Source organism: Bos grunniens, chromosome 28 (genome assembly GCF_055505025.1).
Source record: "Bos grunniens cultivar Pamir isolate PY7600 chromosome 28, Bosgru_T2T1.0, whole genome shotgun sequence".
Taxonomy (NCBI): domain Eukaryota; kingdom Metazoa; phylum Chordata; class Mammalia; order Artiodactyla; family Bovidae; genus Bos; species Bos grunniens.
Genome location: NC_141192.1, coordinates 17521955 through 17537528, shown reverse-complemented (window position 1 = coordinate 17537528; position 15574 = coordinate 17521955). Strand labels below are relative to the sequence as shown.

The following is a 15574-nucleotide window of genomic DNA, read 5'->3' as shown; positions in this document are numbered from 1 at the left end:
CCCATGAAGTGATGGGACTGGATGCCATGATCTTCGTTTTCTGAATGTTGAGCTTTAAGCCAACTTTTTCACTCTCCACTTTCACTTTCATCAAGAGGCTTTTGAGTTCCTCTTCACTTTCTGCCATAAGGGTGGTGTCATCTGCATATCTGAGGTTATTGATATTTCTCCTGGCAATCTTGATTCCAGTTTGTGTTTCTTCCAGTCCAGCATTTCTCATAATGTACTCTGCATATAAGTTAAATAAGCAGGGTGACAATATACAGCCTTGACGTACTCCTTTTCCTATTTGGAACCAGTCTGTTGTTCCATGTCCAGTTCTAACTGTTGCTTCTTGACCTGCATACAAATTTCTCAAGAGGCAGATCAGGTGTTCTGGTATTCCCATCTCTTTCAGACTTTTCCACAGTTTATTGTGATCCACACAGTCAAAGGCCTTGGCATAGTCAATAAAGCAGAAATAGATGTTTTAATGGAACTCTCTTGCTTTTTCTATGATCCAGCGGATGTTGGCAATTTGATCTCTGGTTCCTCTGCCTTTTCTAAAACCAGCTTGAACATCAGGAAGTTCACGGTTCACATATTGCTGAAGCCTGGCTTGGAGAATTTTGAGCATTACTTTACTAGTGTGTGAGATGAGTGCAATTGTGCAGTAGTTTGGGCATTCTCTGGCATTGCCTTTCTTTGGGATTGGAATGAAAACTTACCTTTTCCAGTCCTGTGGCCACTGCTGAGTTTTCCAAATTTGCTGGCATATTGTGTGCAGCACTTTCACAGCATCAACTTTCAGGATTTGGAATAGCTCAACTGGAATTCCATCACCTCCACTAGCTTTGTTCCTAGTGATGCTTTCTAAGGCCCACTTGACTTCACATTCCAGGATGTCTGGCTCTAAGTCAGTGATCACACCATCGTGATTATCTGGGTTGTGAAGATCTTTCTTGTACAGTTCTTCTGTGTATTCTTGATACCTCTTCTTAATATCTTCTGCTTCTGTTAGGTCCATACCATTTCTGTCCTTTATCAAGCCCATCTTTGCATGAAATGTTCCTTTGGTATCTCTGATTTTCTTGAAGAGATCCCTAGTCTTTCGCATTCTGTTGTTTTCCTCTATTTCTTTGCATTGATCGCTGAAGAAGGCTTTCTTATCTCTTCTTGCTATTCTTTGGAACTCTGCATTCAGATGTTGATATCTTTCCTTTTCTCCTTTGCTTTTTGCTTCTCTTCTTTTCACAGCTATTTGTAAGGCCTCCCCAGACAGCCATTTTGCTTTTTCGCATTTCTTTTCCATGGGAATGGTCTTGATCCCTGTCTCTTGTACAGTGTCATGAACCTCATTCCATAGTTCATCAGGCACTCTATCAGATAGTGGCTGTATAAATTTACATTCCCGGATTTCCCTGGTAGCTCAGACAGTAAAGCATCTGCCTAAAATGCGGGAGACATGGGTTTGATCTCTGGGTCAGGAAGATCCCCTGGAGAAGGAAATGGCAACCCACTCCAGTACTCTTGCCTGGAGAATCCCATGGATGGAGGAGCCTGGTGGGCTGTAGTCCATGGAGTCGCGAAGAGTCGGACATGACTGAGCGACTTCACTTTCACTTTTCACTTTCATGCATCGGAGAAAGAAATGGCAACCCACTCCAGTGTTCTTGCCTGGAGAATCCCAGGGACGGGGAGCCTGGTGGGCTGCCATCTATGGGGTCGCACAGAGTCAGACATGACGGAGCAACTTCACTTTCACTTTTCACTTTCATGCATTGGAGAAGGGAATGGCAACCCACTCCAGTGTTCTTGCCTGGAGAATCCCAGGGACGGGGGAGCCTGTGGGCTGCCGTCTATGGGGTCACACAGAGTTGGACTCGACTGAAGTGACTTAGCAGCAGCAGCAGCAGCAGTGCCAATAAAACCGACAACTACAACAGAGGGGGGGGAAAGGAAAAAAAATCCAAAAGAATATACAGAACAAGTCAAAAAAATAAGAATATTAAATGTTCTTCTTGAGTCACTGCTGTCAGAGTCCTTTCCCTCACTGGGAGTTACTGTCCACCTTACCTCCCTAGGATGCCCTCCAACACTATGCTGATCTCTGGACCTGCTGTGGGGCAGCTCAGATTCTAATCTGGTCCTACGCCTCTGTGTTCTTGCCTATAATGTCCACAGCTATCAGAACTAGTGTGTGTTCTTTTGTGGGAGCTCTCAGTGGCCTTTTATATATTCCATAGACACAGAGTCTGCCTAGTTGATTGTGTGGATTTAATCTGCAGCTTATAGAGTTGGTAGGAAGCTTTGGGGTCTTCTTCCTTAGCCACACTGCCCCTGCATTTCAATTGTGGTTTTATTTTCACCTCTGCATGTGGGTCGTCCACTGGGGTTTGCTCCTGAGGCTGCCCCGGAGGATTTGGCTTTGCCCCTGTGAGGGCCAGATGTGGAGGTGGTGCAGCTGCATGGGTCTCAGGGGTTCTGGCAGCACCAGGTACTCAGGGGGGTTGGCGTCTAGGGCAGCAGGAAATATAGTGCTCTAGAGGGGACGACAGAGGATGAGATAGTTGGATGGTATCACCAACTCAATGGACATGGGTGGACTCCGGGAGTTGGTGATGGACAGGGAGGCCTGGCGTGCTGTGGTTCATGGGGTCACAAAGAGTCAGACACGACTGAGCAACTGAACTGAACTGAGAAGGGTATGGCCATCAGTATTGGCCAATATGCTCCAGTATTCCTGTCTGGAGAACCCCCCTCCCTAACAGAGAAGCCTGGCAGGCCACAGTCTACAGGGTTGCAAAGAGTCGGACCTGACTGAAGCGACCCTGTGTGCATAGACACAAGACTTTTTTTTGCCTGTGGCAGCTCTGCCCCTGTGAGAGTTGAGCGTGAAGGTGGTGCAGCTGCTTGGCTTGTGGGGACCCTGGTGGCGCCAAGTGTGCAGGGACACAGACCCGCTGCAGAAGTCACGGCCCTATCAGAGTCTTTTTTCGAGCCTCTTGTAGCTGGCGATCAGAAGGCCTCTTTGGCCAGTGTTTCTCTGTAGTTTCTCTAAGTTCCGTTCAGGCACTTAAAGGGCTCCCTTGCTGGGGTCCTTCTCTGTTGTTCAGTGCATCAGACACATAGAGGGGCCCCCCTGGCTGGGGTCCTAACTCTGTAGATCAGCGCATCAGGCACGTAAAGGGGCACCCTGAGTGGGGTCCTACTCTGTAGCTCAGTGCGTCAGGTGTTTGATGGCCCAGCCTCTCTACTGTTAAGCTGCGGATGGGTGGTTGTATATATTCTTTTCCTCTGGTCAGGTACTCCTGTCCACTCAGCTGGTGTTCTGCATGCAGTTTTGTGTCTGAAGGTGTATTCCTGATGTATCCGTGGAGAGAAACGCACTCCACATCCACCTACTCCACCATCTTGTTCTCTCACATTGGAGCTTTTTGATTCTATGTTCTAGATATCAGTGAAATTCACTACCCCTAATGGCTCATTCCCATTGCCATCGTTTTAGTTTAGGCCTTCATTATTACTCTCTTTGTTGTTGTTGTTCAGTCGTGTCCGACTCTTTTTCTCTCTTACATTGCTGCAACAAAAATCTATGTCTAATGTGTTTTTAATCTTTTTCCATATTCCCTATTCCCCAAATTTTCTTTCTAAAATATAAATCTGATTTACTCCTTTTTTAAAAAAACGTTCCCATTACTTAGTAGAATAAATTCCAAATTCTTTATATGCAATTTTCCTTCAAAATCTGGACCCTGCATTCCTTTTCCATTCTCATTACTTACCACCATCCCCAATGTGGTAGTCTACATTGCAAAGCAAACTATTTCACATTTTATAACAAACTTTCAATACCTTTCAACTCCTGTCCTCTTCCTATATATTCTTCCCTTTTCCTCTTTCTGGCAGAGTATTAGCCATCCATCTAAGCTCAGATCAAACATTACCTCCAAGAAGACTTTCCCCATTTCCCAAATCAATTAAGTCATTCTCTCCTCTTACTCTCATAGCACTTCTCACAAACCTCTATTATAGCCTTTTTATACTGTGTAATGATTATGAGTTTATTTCTCACCTTTGTACCCTCCTTTTCCCTACCCATCATCCACTTATCAACTTGGAGCATGCCTAGAACACAGTAACAGACAATTTACATGTATTGAGCATTTGGGCTCTCAATAAAAAGTTTTTTTTAATAAACGACAGCAATGCATTTGAGATTTGAAGAAGTCTGACAGTTCCTACCCTTAGGGTTTCCCGAGGTCCTAATTATAAGGGTTTACACAAAAATATACTCGCGGGCACATGTGTGCACTTCCTTAATTGTGACTAATGACAAGACAAGCATATAAATGTCAGACAGGCAAGGCTGTAATTTATGTAGCCCTAACTATAGGGCATTTTGAAACTGGTTAGAATGTAATTTCCAGAAAATGGGAATTTTAATCATTTTGTTTACTGTTGTATCTTCAGTGCCTGGTACATAGTAAGTACTAGTGTTAGTTAGGGTGCCAACAGGGAAAAACAATAATACAACAACCAGATATAGCAAGCATATTCAAAAGATGAAAATGTCAGTTTACAATTTTGATCTTTCTCCCAGAAAACATCTCGCCCTGATCTAACCATGAGAAGACTATCAAGCAAATCCCAATTCAGAGACATTCTACAAAATATTTGAGCAGTACTCCTTAGTATGAAACAGGGCACTCAAAGCTGGTGCTCTGGGACAACCCTGAGGTAGGGGGTGGGGAGGGAGGTGGAGGGGAAGTTCAGGATGGGGGACACATGTATACCCATGACTGATTCATGTCAATGTATGGCAAAAGCCACTACAATATTCTAAAGTAATTAACTTCCAATTAAAATAATTAATTAAAAAAAAAAACAAAAAAACTATCAGGGTCATCAAAAACAGGGAATTCTGAAAAACTGTCAGATATAGGTCCAAGAGGAACCTAAGGAAACATAATTGCCAAGAAAAATGGTACCCTGGAACAGAAAAAGAAGAGTAGGGAAAAACTAGGGAAATCTGAATAAATTATTAACTTTAGTTAATCCATCAATATTGGTTCGTATATTATAGCAACAATTGTAATAATAGTGTATTATACTAAAGTAAGATTTTAATAAGAGAAATGAGATACAAGTTAGGAGACCCCTTGTACTAATTTTAGAACTTTTCTGTAGATCTGTAATTGTTCTAAGTTTGTTTTCTGAAGAACTAATTTGGAGAAGTGAGAGACAATCATTACATTCAGAAAAGCCAAGAAATTTTATGAGGAAATGCTCTCATAGTATATCTGATGGCTCAGCAGTTGATGATATTTATATAATACTAATAAAGTAAACACTAATTTTTGACTTCATGAAACATAATTAAACTGAGTTTAGAAAGAGGAGAAGAAAATGTATGAGTGTAGGTATAAGATTGCCAAATCCTCATCCTCCATAGAAGGAAGTTAGTAAATAATGTCTAAGTTAGAAAACTCAAGAAATATAAGCAAAAATATATTATTTAGAAACATGGATGGAAGTAAGTGCCAGGAGAAATAGTTTTTAAAAGTTGAAAATGGCTATCTCTGGGTAGCTAGTTACAGGGAAAGTGTTGGGAGAAGGGCAGTGTTCTACCATTTTTTGCTATAATCATTCTAGCATTACTGACCTTTAAATCTGTTACATTTTATAATAATTTGATAAAAATAAAAAAATTTTTTAATTGTTTAGACTAAAATGGGGAGAGAGTGAGATTTCCTTAATGCTAATACTCTAATCATTAAACCTATTGTAGCTAATAAAAGGAAGCAGATGAGATGTCCTTCAAAAAAATGGATATTAAAATGCCTTCTGAGAGACTAGAGAAATAAAATGTAGATAGATACATATCACAGAACACTTGATGTACTGACTAAATGTACTAATGTAGTTAAAGAAAGATTCAATTAAAATGTGGATCAGCCAGCCACAGGAATCTAGAAAATACAGAGACAGACAATGGCCTGTCTAAAGCCTGATCAAGCGAAAAAGTACCCTGTAGCAAGTATTGTATTCTGGAGATGATGCATAAATATTGGAACATTTAACAAACTTCTCTGATTCCATGCTCACCCAGCAACTTTGTAATTATAATTTGCCTTCCCATATAAACTTCTCTAAAGGAAGAGAAAGGATTACAAGGGTTAGTTCTCTTGACAACTATACTTTTCATTGTGAAATAATCCAATGTTCTTATTTTATATGTTATTTTCAATGAGCTAGGTTAATATCAGACTTCCCTCTGAGCGTCTTGACACCTTTTGGTAGCTGACATACGAGGCTTCTGAGCCTTCAAAACTGAAGGCTATATCTTAGCCTGTGAATTCACTCAGGTGGACTGCCTCCCCCCGCCCTCCCCTCCGTAGGGATCAGTCAGCCAGCTTTGCTTTGGCAATACCCTGACTTCTCTATGTACAACCATCTCCTCTGCACATCCTCACTTATGTATCACAGGGTATTTAATAAAGTGACACAAGACACACATAGCATTGTTCTAGAACTTAATGGTCATTCTAGAACTCTTCCAGTTCTGGTATTAAGCCAGATAGATGATGAAAGACAAAAATCTCCTGTTAGGTTCTCATGAATGCACCAATTTGACATCTTTTGAGAATCAGTGCCTACATACACCCACACAAACTGAGAGTTTGAACCTCATTGCTACTGGCAATGATATTAAGGACATCTCACTGCCCACTACATCTGAGTGTGAGATAATACCCCTAGTCTCACATTTTTTTTTCTAAAGCTCACTATCATAAAGATAGATAGGTTTGTGACAGGAAGAGGCACCAAGTTTGCTGTTACCTTCTTGTACTCATTATGGTTCAGGGTTTGCCCTATGAAAGGTAATACATGAACCAGCAGCATTAGCAGCACTTGGAAACTTGTTAGAAATGCAGACTCTAAAGATCCATCCCAGTCTTACTGAATTAGAAATTGTATTATAACAAGATCTCAGGTGATTCAAATGTATTGTAAAGTTTGAGAAGGACATGTTATTCAAACTGCAGTTATAGCTCATTAGCAGGCCGAGAAATCAATTTAAATGGTTCTGTCACCAGCATTTTTTAAATGAAATAAAAAATATTAGAGTGCATTGCATTTATGAGTGACTTTTCTTCAGTTTTTAAAAATTTATTGAAATAGAGTTGATATACAATGTTGTGCTAGTCTATTTTGAGAAACTTTTGTTTTACTTATAAAATTTTTATATTAACTGGATTCTGATGTAATGTGTAGGTCCTGGTTAAAAAAGTTTAAAAGCCTCTGGTTTAGGGCACTGTTTCTCAAAGTATTATCTACATGGGAATTCCCTATTGTAAAATTTTAGGCCCATACTGAAGAAGGAATAGGAATTTGTATTTTAAATAAATATTCCAGGCTATCTGATTGTGATGCACAATAAATTTGAAAACCACTAGCCTGGCACTGTAAAACACAAGTTTCTGGGCCTTACGTCCAGACTTTCTAATTGAGTAAATCTGGAGTGTGGCCCAAAGATTTCTATTCTAACAGATTTCCAGGTGATGCTCCTGCTGGTGGTGGTCTAGACACAGGTCCAGAAACATCGAAATACAACTGTGAAGGGCTTAGAATCAGGATATGTGCTTTAAGCTGAGTTATTTCTCTAATAGGTGGCTAAACCCTCCCATTAATTTCTTTATACATCACCCCAGTATCATCATATAGCAAAAGACCTTTACTTTATTGTTTCAAGAAGGAACTCTATTGAATATTTACAGTTTTTTACTATTCTAAGAATCTTGGTTCTATCTAAGAAATTCGTACCTTTTGCCAGTTTCTCCTTTTTCTGAAGTGTACCTTCTACAGTCATCAGATTGGCACTCAGACAGGAATGTGATTAATATAAAGAATTTGTGAACTTTTTAATTCACAGATTCCTTTATATCAGTACTACTCAATGCATGGTCCTTGGATAGGCAGCTCTCCTCTCACCTAAATGCACATCAGAAATGCAAATTTTTCCATGCAACCCTAGACCTCCTGAGTCAGAATCTCTGGGGTGGGGACTAATAATTTGCTTTGACAAGTTTTCCAGGCTGTCCTTATGCCCCATAAAGTGGGAGAAGCAGTGTGTTAGGTCTCTTACAGTTGCTAGAGGCTCCTCTTAAACTGTAATATCTCTGTATCACCATATTTAGATTCAACTACGCTACCGGGGTACCCAGAAGCAATATAAACTTTGAGGATATGACTTTGAATTCTCTGACCACAGCCAACACAGGGTATACAGCTTATAACTATTAATTAAAAGTTTCCTATATTTACTGGAAATGTTCATGTGTATATACTTCAAGAGGTTACCAAAGTAAGTTACACGTTTATATCTCCTGAAGCTTATTATCAGAAATTCTTTTCCTCCTTTCCTGATAACAGTGATTTTTCTTAACCTTCCCACTATGTACATGGAAGTTAAGCATCGTGTGGCTGTAATTTTGGCACTAACCTTCACGCGTGTGTGCTCAGTCATGTCTGACTCTGAAACCCTATGGACTGTCACCTGCCAGGCTCCTCTGTCCATGGGATTTTTCAGGCAAGAATACTGGAGTGGGTTGCCATTTCCTCCTCCAGGGGATCTTCCCGACCCAGGGATCGAATCTGCATCTCCTGCATTAGCAGGTAGATTCTTTACCACTGAGCCACCAGAGAAGTTCTTAAGTATCATGGAATTATGTTGAACTAAAGGTTATGGGTGGTGGATTTTAAAATAGAAGAAAAGCTTTAACATTCAGAGGTTGAATAGAAACCTACATTGTATGTATGTAGCCTATTCAAGCATATGGAAATATAAATTGTGAGCCAAAACCTATCCTTAGCAACTCATGATCAATTCCTAATGAAGTCAGTTCATTTCATTTTATGCAATATAATAGAGTTGGCATTGTCAGAGGATCTTCATTTTTTTTTAATTCCTTGAAAATTAATTACTTCCTTATCACATTGCTAGTATAATTTCCCCCAATAGAGGCTGAAGTTGTTACTTCAGCACAACATACCTATTATCCCCATTAAGTTAATGTCCAAGATAATCTGGAGATGGTGTGTGTGCTATATTTACTATTGATAATTTTAATACAAAATGAGAACAAATATTTTTTTAAACCTATAACCTTTCATTCCTTTTTTTATTTTAAAGAGGAGCAATTAGTCTTAGCAATTTTTTTTTAGTAATTAGTTACCAAAATATATATTGATGAGTTTTGCTTTCTGCTTCACATTTGTACTCGATTTGTTGCAGCCCCTAACTTTGTGCAGTGTGTACTCAGCAGCTGCAAATTGCTTCCATTTGCAACTACCTGCCGAGGTACTGTATCACCATTAGAAATTTGTCTACTATTGATGACAGATACAAAAGGCCCGGAGTCATTACAAAAAGTACAGAAGTCTTTAAAGTCCTATAAGTCCCTCTGAGCCAGAAGGCTTAGGTATTTAATCTCTAGCTGTAAATTAGTACAATGAGGTATATAATAGTTAAGAGCATGGGTTTTGGAGTCAGACCGGTCTAGGTTTCAAACCAAAGCTTGAGTATTTACAAGCTGTGTTACCTTAAGTAAGTTACATAAATTCTCCAAGCTTCATTGTTCTTATCTGGAAAATAGGAATAATAGTATTGTTGTGAGGATTAAACAAGATAATGCATGGCAAGCACTAACAGTGCCTGGCATAAAATAAGTGCTCAGTAATTGTTAGTTATCACTATTATTGGCTCAGTAATTGTTAGTTATCACTATTATTGGCCTCTTTACCGCTCAGTGGTAAAGAATCACCTGCCAAGCAGGAGATGCATGTTCGATCACTGGGTGGGGAAGATACCCTGGAGGAGGAAATGGCAAACCACTCCAGTATTTTTTGCCTGGGAAATCCCATAGACAGAGGAGTTTGGCAGGCTACAGTCCATGGGGGTCACAAAATAGTCAGACAGGACTTAGCGAGTAACAATTACTCTTATTAGTAACTGTTATTATTTCTTAGGCCATAATTATTTATTCATGATGAGTAGCAAATGGTTATATACCTCAAAAATGTAAATCCATCTTCCCCTAGTTATAGAATTATTTTATTCTCTTCAGGTTGATTTCCCTTTTTCTCTTTTGGTTGTATTTTTCTTCTTGTGAGCAAACTTCATAATAGCTATATAAGTATATAGTTTAGTTGCTCAGTCGTGTCTGACTCTTTGCCACCCCATAGACTACAGCCTACCAGGCTCCTCCGCCCATGGGATTTTCCAGGCAAGAGTACCGGAATGGAAAGTACCATTTCCTTCTCCAGACGATCTTCCTGACCCAGGGATCAAACCCAGGTCTCCCACATTGTAGGCAGATGCTTTAACATCTGAGCCACCAGGGAAGTCCTAATGTAATATAATTACATATTATATGGTAGTACCTAAATCAAGTATCAGGTTACAGGGAAACTCATGCTATGAATAAGGCTTGCTCTCTTGGAACCCATTGGCTTTGAACCTGTTCTTGGCAAGAAGAATGTTCTCTCTCTATACCCTGTGCTGTTTTCTTACTGATGTTGGTTAATTCAAAATATGTATCTTTTATCTTTTGATGTTGGGTGGATGCACTATTGCAGCAGACATGGTTGTGGCGCTTCTGTTGGAGAGGTGAGTCTGCATTTGTTCTTAGTTTTAAATATGTATCAGCAACTACTTCAATATTATGATAGTGTCCAGCTTCTCAGGAGGGATCTGCAGTCCTAGTCTCAGAGTTGACCACGGAAGTGGGTTTTTGACCTGCTACTGTGCTGCAACTTGGAGCTTTAAAATGAAGAAAATAGTAGGAAAAGTCCAGAGAAAAGTGCCTGCTTACCTTTTAAGTATTCATGGATCCACCTTCATCTACAAAGTAGCCTGACTTTGGAATTGGTTAGGAGCCGAAGATCAAGATACATGGCTGGATTTCAGGTGTGATTTGGTATATCAGCAGTAACGGGACTTCACCAAATATGCCCAAAGCATCTTCAGACTCTTAAATTAGAATAATTCCTAATTAAAGTTGATAGCATCTCTAAATCTTTTCTTATGGGAATTCCCTGGTGGTCCAGTGGTTATGTCTCTGCGCTTTCACTGCAGGCACAAGGGTTTAGTTCCTGATCAGGGAACTAAGATTCCCACAATCCACAGAGAACAGCTAAATAGAATAAAATAAATCATGTCTTATCTAGAATCTAATGAATTATAAGCATTTACCTCCTTTCATTCAATGTATGAAAGATTGAAAATTACACAGTGACAGATGGAGAGCTTACTATGACTCACTGAAGCACAATAGGTCAGAAATGTTTACATTTGTCTAATACAACAACTCAAGTTTCAACATGAGCTTTTGCAAAGTAAATCAACATTAGTATGTATTTTTTGCAACTGTTTTTAAAAATTGAGCTTTAGTTGAGAATCTCAGGATGACTAATTTATATTAACCTTATTAATGAAAGTACAAATCGAATGAAAGTATGAATTTGATTTCTGTATCCTTAGCACCTAGCACATACTTACACTGTTAATGCTGGTTTGATGAATTGTTGAGTGAATGAGAAAGAGAAATTGAAGAGGAGAAAAAGGAAGAAAGAAAGGAAGATGGATGAATGAATGGATGTAGGATTATTTATCCCTCTTTTGAAGGTAGATAAATGATGAGTTAAAGTAATTCACTGATGAAAGTCAGATTGGCAATAAAATAAATATACCCAAGAGTTACAGACTGAAAATATTCACCTTCTTCCCCTCTCTCGTTATGTCTTTTAAAAAGACATCAATACCCAATCCCCACCCTCCACCCCATCCCAGTATTTTTAAAAGGTGATTCTAATGTGTAGTTAAAGCTGAGAATCACTGTGTTAGGAAACTATAATTGTTATGTTCCTCAAGCTTTTAAAAAAAGAAGTGAAAAGATACATTTGCCAAAACTTGTTTTCATTTTTCTTCCAAAGCTTTTAAAAATCACTGTTAGGTGTGTTTGTGCTACCAAAAATAAAGTCTTAGTCTGTTTGGTCTCCTGTAACAGAATACCGTAGACTGGGTGGCTTAAACATCAAAACTTTATTTTTCACAGTTTTGGAGACCAAGATCAAGGTATCAGCACATTAGGTATCTGGTAAGAGCCACGTCCTGGTTTATCAGTGGCTATCTTTTTGCTATGCCCTTACATGGCAGAAGGGGCAAGGGAGCTCTCTGGGATTTCGTTTATATAGAAACGAATCCAATTCATGAGGGTTCCACCCTCATGACCTAATTACTTCCCAAAGGCCTCACCTTGAAATACCATCATATTGGGGATTAGGGTTCAACATATGAGTTGGGGGTGGGGGGACAGAAACATTCAGTCCATAGCAAACAGACACTAACAAGACACAAAACAGAACAAGATATTCTTGTTCTGACCATGTACCTTAACCTATTGACCTGCAAAGGGAAGTTTGTTTAGACTTCACTTTCACTTTTCACTTTCATGCGTTGGAGAAGGAAATGGCAACCCACTCCAGTATTCTTGCCTGGAGAATCCCAGGGACGGTGGAGCCTGCTGGGCTGCCGGTCTATGGGGTCGCACAGAGTCGGACACGACTGAAGCGACTTAGCAGCAGCAGCAGCAGCAGCAGCAGCAACTGTAGTCAACTGTAAAGATTTTTTGCTTGAAATTAAATATGCACCGCAAGATTGGTTTACTCAGAGTCACTATAAGGGCAGGTTAAGTAAGATAAAAGTTAAAGCTCAAGGGTGCTATAGAACACCTTGGGGTGTGTCTAGACAATGCAATATTCTATTAACACCAAGGCACAAAAGCCCTTTAGTACTCTTCCTACTTGCTTATACATCTCATGACTCGTCTCAACTCAATTTCTTTTAAGAATAGGATCTTACTATGGTGTTCACAGACAAGCAAAAGAAATCAATCATATGAAAGTCAAATTGCGTTTTCTTTTATCCCAACTACTGCAATAACATGTCCAGTCAGAGGCCAGTTTCAGACTCATGTTTTAGAGTTGTTAATTATGTCTGAAAATATAAGATCCATGAGGGCAGGAATATTTTACTTTTTGTTTACTGCTCATCCCAATGAGATAGATTACTATGCATATGGTACATAGTTGATGAATATTTTGTTGAATGAATAAGTATTATAGTTTAGGTATTGAATGATGGTTTCCAATTCCCAAACACTGAAAAACTCTGGAAACTCCTTTAAGAACTTCATTATTGTCACTATTACTATGGGAGTCTAGAATAAATGTTATAATGGGTATTGTGTTATTCTAGTTCTTTTAGCATCACTTCCTCCTCCCTTCTTGAGATGTTATAACTCCTGTTTCCCTTTGGGGACCAAAACATTGTAGGCTCCTTCTCCTCACTGGTCATAAGGGGTGTACTATGACCAAGACCTGTCCCATCAGAAAATGATTACACTCCTTATTCATTTCCACTCACTTCCTTCCACATTTTGGTTCCTAATCCAAGTCAAGACACTCAGCCTACCCTGACTTGCTGCTGGCACTAATCATGAATAATGTTTCTGTCTGCTGGAGTTGATGGTAGCTACAGTTTTTGAGTCTGGAGCCAGGGACAGTCATTTTTCCCACTTTGGTACTAGAACCTGTATGTAATAGTAAACCTAAGTATAGTAGTAAGCCAATTAGAAGCAAGCAGAATTGAAAGATGGAGTGAGAAGACATGTTTTCTCATCACCAAAAACTCACACATACCATTTTTAAGTAGAAATATCTTTGTTTTTTCTGATCATGAAAGTAATAAATGCTTATTGCAAAAAAGTCAGAAAATGTGAACAAAAGTAAAGTTACATTGAGTTCAACATCCACAAACTATCTTTTTTATATTCTCTCCATGCATATATACAAATATTATTTTTTCTTATTTTAAACAAAAGTGAGATCCTGTTTTTTATAAGCTCCTTTCATCAACTTATGTAGCATAAATATCTCTTCATGTCAATAGACATATTTATACCATTATTTTTAAAGACTATATAATATTCCTGATGGCTCAGACAGTAAAGCGTCTGTCTACGATGTGGGAGACCCGGGTTCGATCCCTGTGTTGGGAAGATCCCTTGGAGAAGGAAATGGCAATCCACTCCAGTACTATTGCCTGGAAAATCCCATGGACAGAGGAGCCTGGTAGGCTACAGTCCATGGGGTCACAAAGAGTTGGACACGACTGAGCAACTTCACGTTCACATTCATATAATATTCCATTGTGTAAATTAATTATAATTTATTTAGTCACCTCTGTTGTTGCAGATAACTCTTAAAACCTTTTGGTTATTTTCTGAAAAAGCACTAAATCTTACACTGATTGATTCCTCATCACTTGCCCCTTATTCTAAATTTTTGTAGCGTAATTCAAACTGTTGCAGGTATTGGTTGGGGTAGGTGAGGTGGAAACAGATTTTTTGAGCTGTAGAAAACATAGTAAGTAGTACTTTTGTAACCATGTGATCTTTCTTACCAAATTTTAAGCTTACTAATTTCATAAAAATGAAGAGTAAGCTAAACTGAGCAGAACCCTATGGGGTCTTCCCAAGACCACCCCCTCCCCAAGGACACCTTCAGCTTTAGTTTCTCTGCTTTAGCATCACTCTGAAGTGGCTCCTCTCTGCCTTAGCTCCTCTCTAAAGTAGTTGATGCACATTTCCTGAGTTGCTTTACAGATGCTAAACCCCCATTTCTTCTAAATGGAAGAAATCAACTACTTGATGAGCCCGAGTTCCCCGAGTTTTCAGTGTTTGGGAATTGGAAATCACCATTCAGCACCTAAACTACAATACTTATTCATTCAACAGAATATTAATCAGATATCTACTGTGTGCATGGCAGTCTGTCTCACTGGGATGATAATGATAGGAATAATGTTAGAGACTGATAATATTAACCCAGTGACACTGCTGTGTTACCTCACCATCAACCAATCAGAGAATTGTGCACAAGCTGATCACATACCCTGGGACACCACTCCCTCACCTTTCCTTTAAAAAGGCTTTCCTTAAACCCACCTGGAAGCTGGGGGGCTTTGAGTACTAGCCACCTGGTCTCCTTTCTTGGTGCCTTACAGTAAACATTGCAATTTCCTTCACCACAGCCCAGTGTCAGTAGATTGGCTTTACTGCATTCCAGCAAAAGGACCCAAGTTTGGGTAGGTAACATAACCATTATGTCCCTAGTGTTTAGTGCATCTCTTGGCTAGTTTCCAGATTTATGCAAAAAAGTTTACATAATGCCCATTGTGTAATATTTTGGTACTGACTGTACCACTCAGATGACTACCAAATCTCTAATTATAAGGGTGTGGTTATTTAATAGCATGAGTAAACCCAATTCCACAGCAGATGCCATTTATGCTTTATTAAGGTAACAAAGCAAGGCTAAGCAATCAGAAATTAAGTAATTACAGAGATGTAGAAAAAATGTTTGGGCTTCCCTTGTAGCTCAGCTGGTAAAGACTCCACCTGCAATGCACGAGACCTGGGTTCAACCCTGGGTTGGGAAGATCCCCTGGAGAAGGGAAAGGCTGCCCACT

General features: G+C 39.4%; 1 long non-coding RNA gene across 1 annotated transcript in view; it reads right to left on the bottom strand.

Annotated features, from left to right (window-relative positions):
* LOC147342927 (uncharacterized) overlaps positions 1-15574 on the bottom strand; it is a 69205-nt gene that overhangs the window by 35874 nt on the left and 17757 nt on the right. The window lies entirely within an intron of this gene.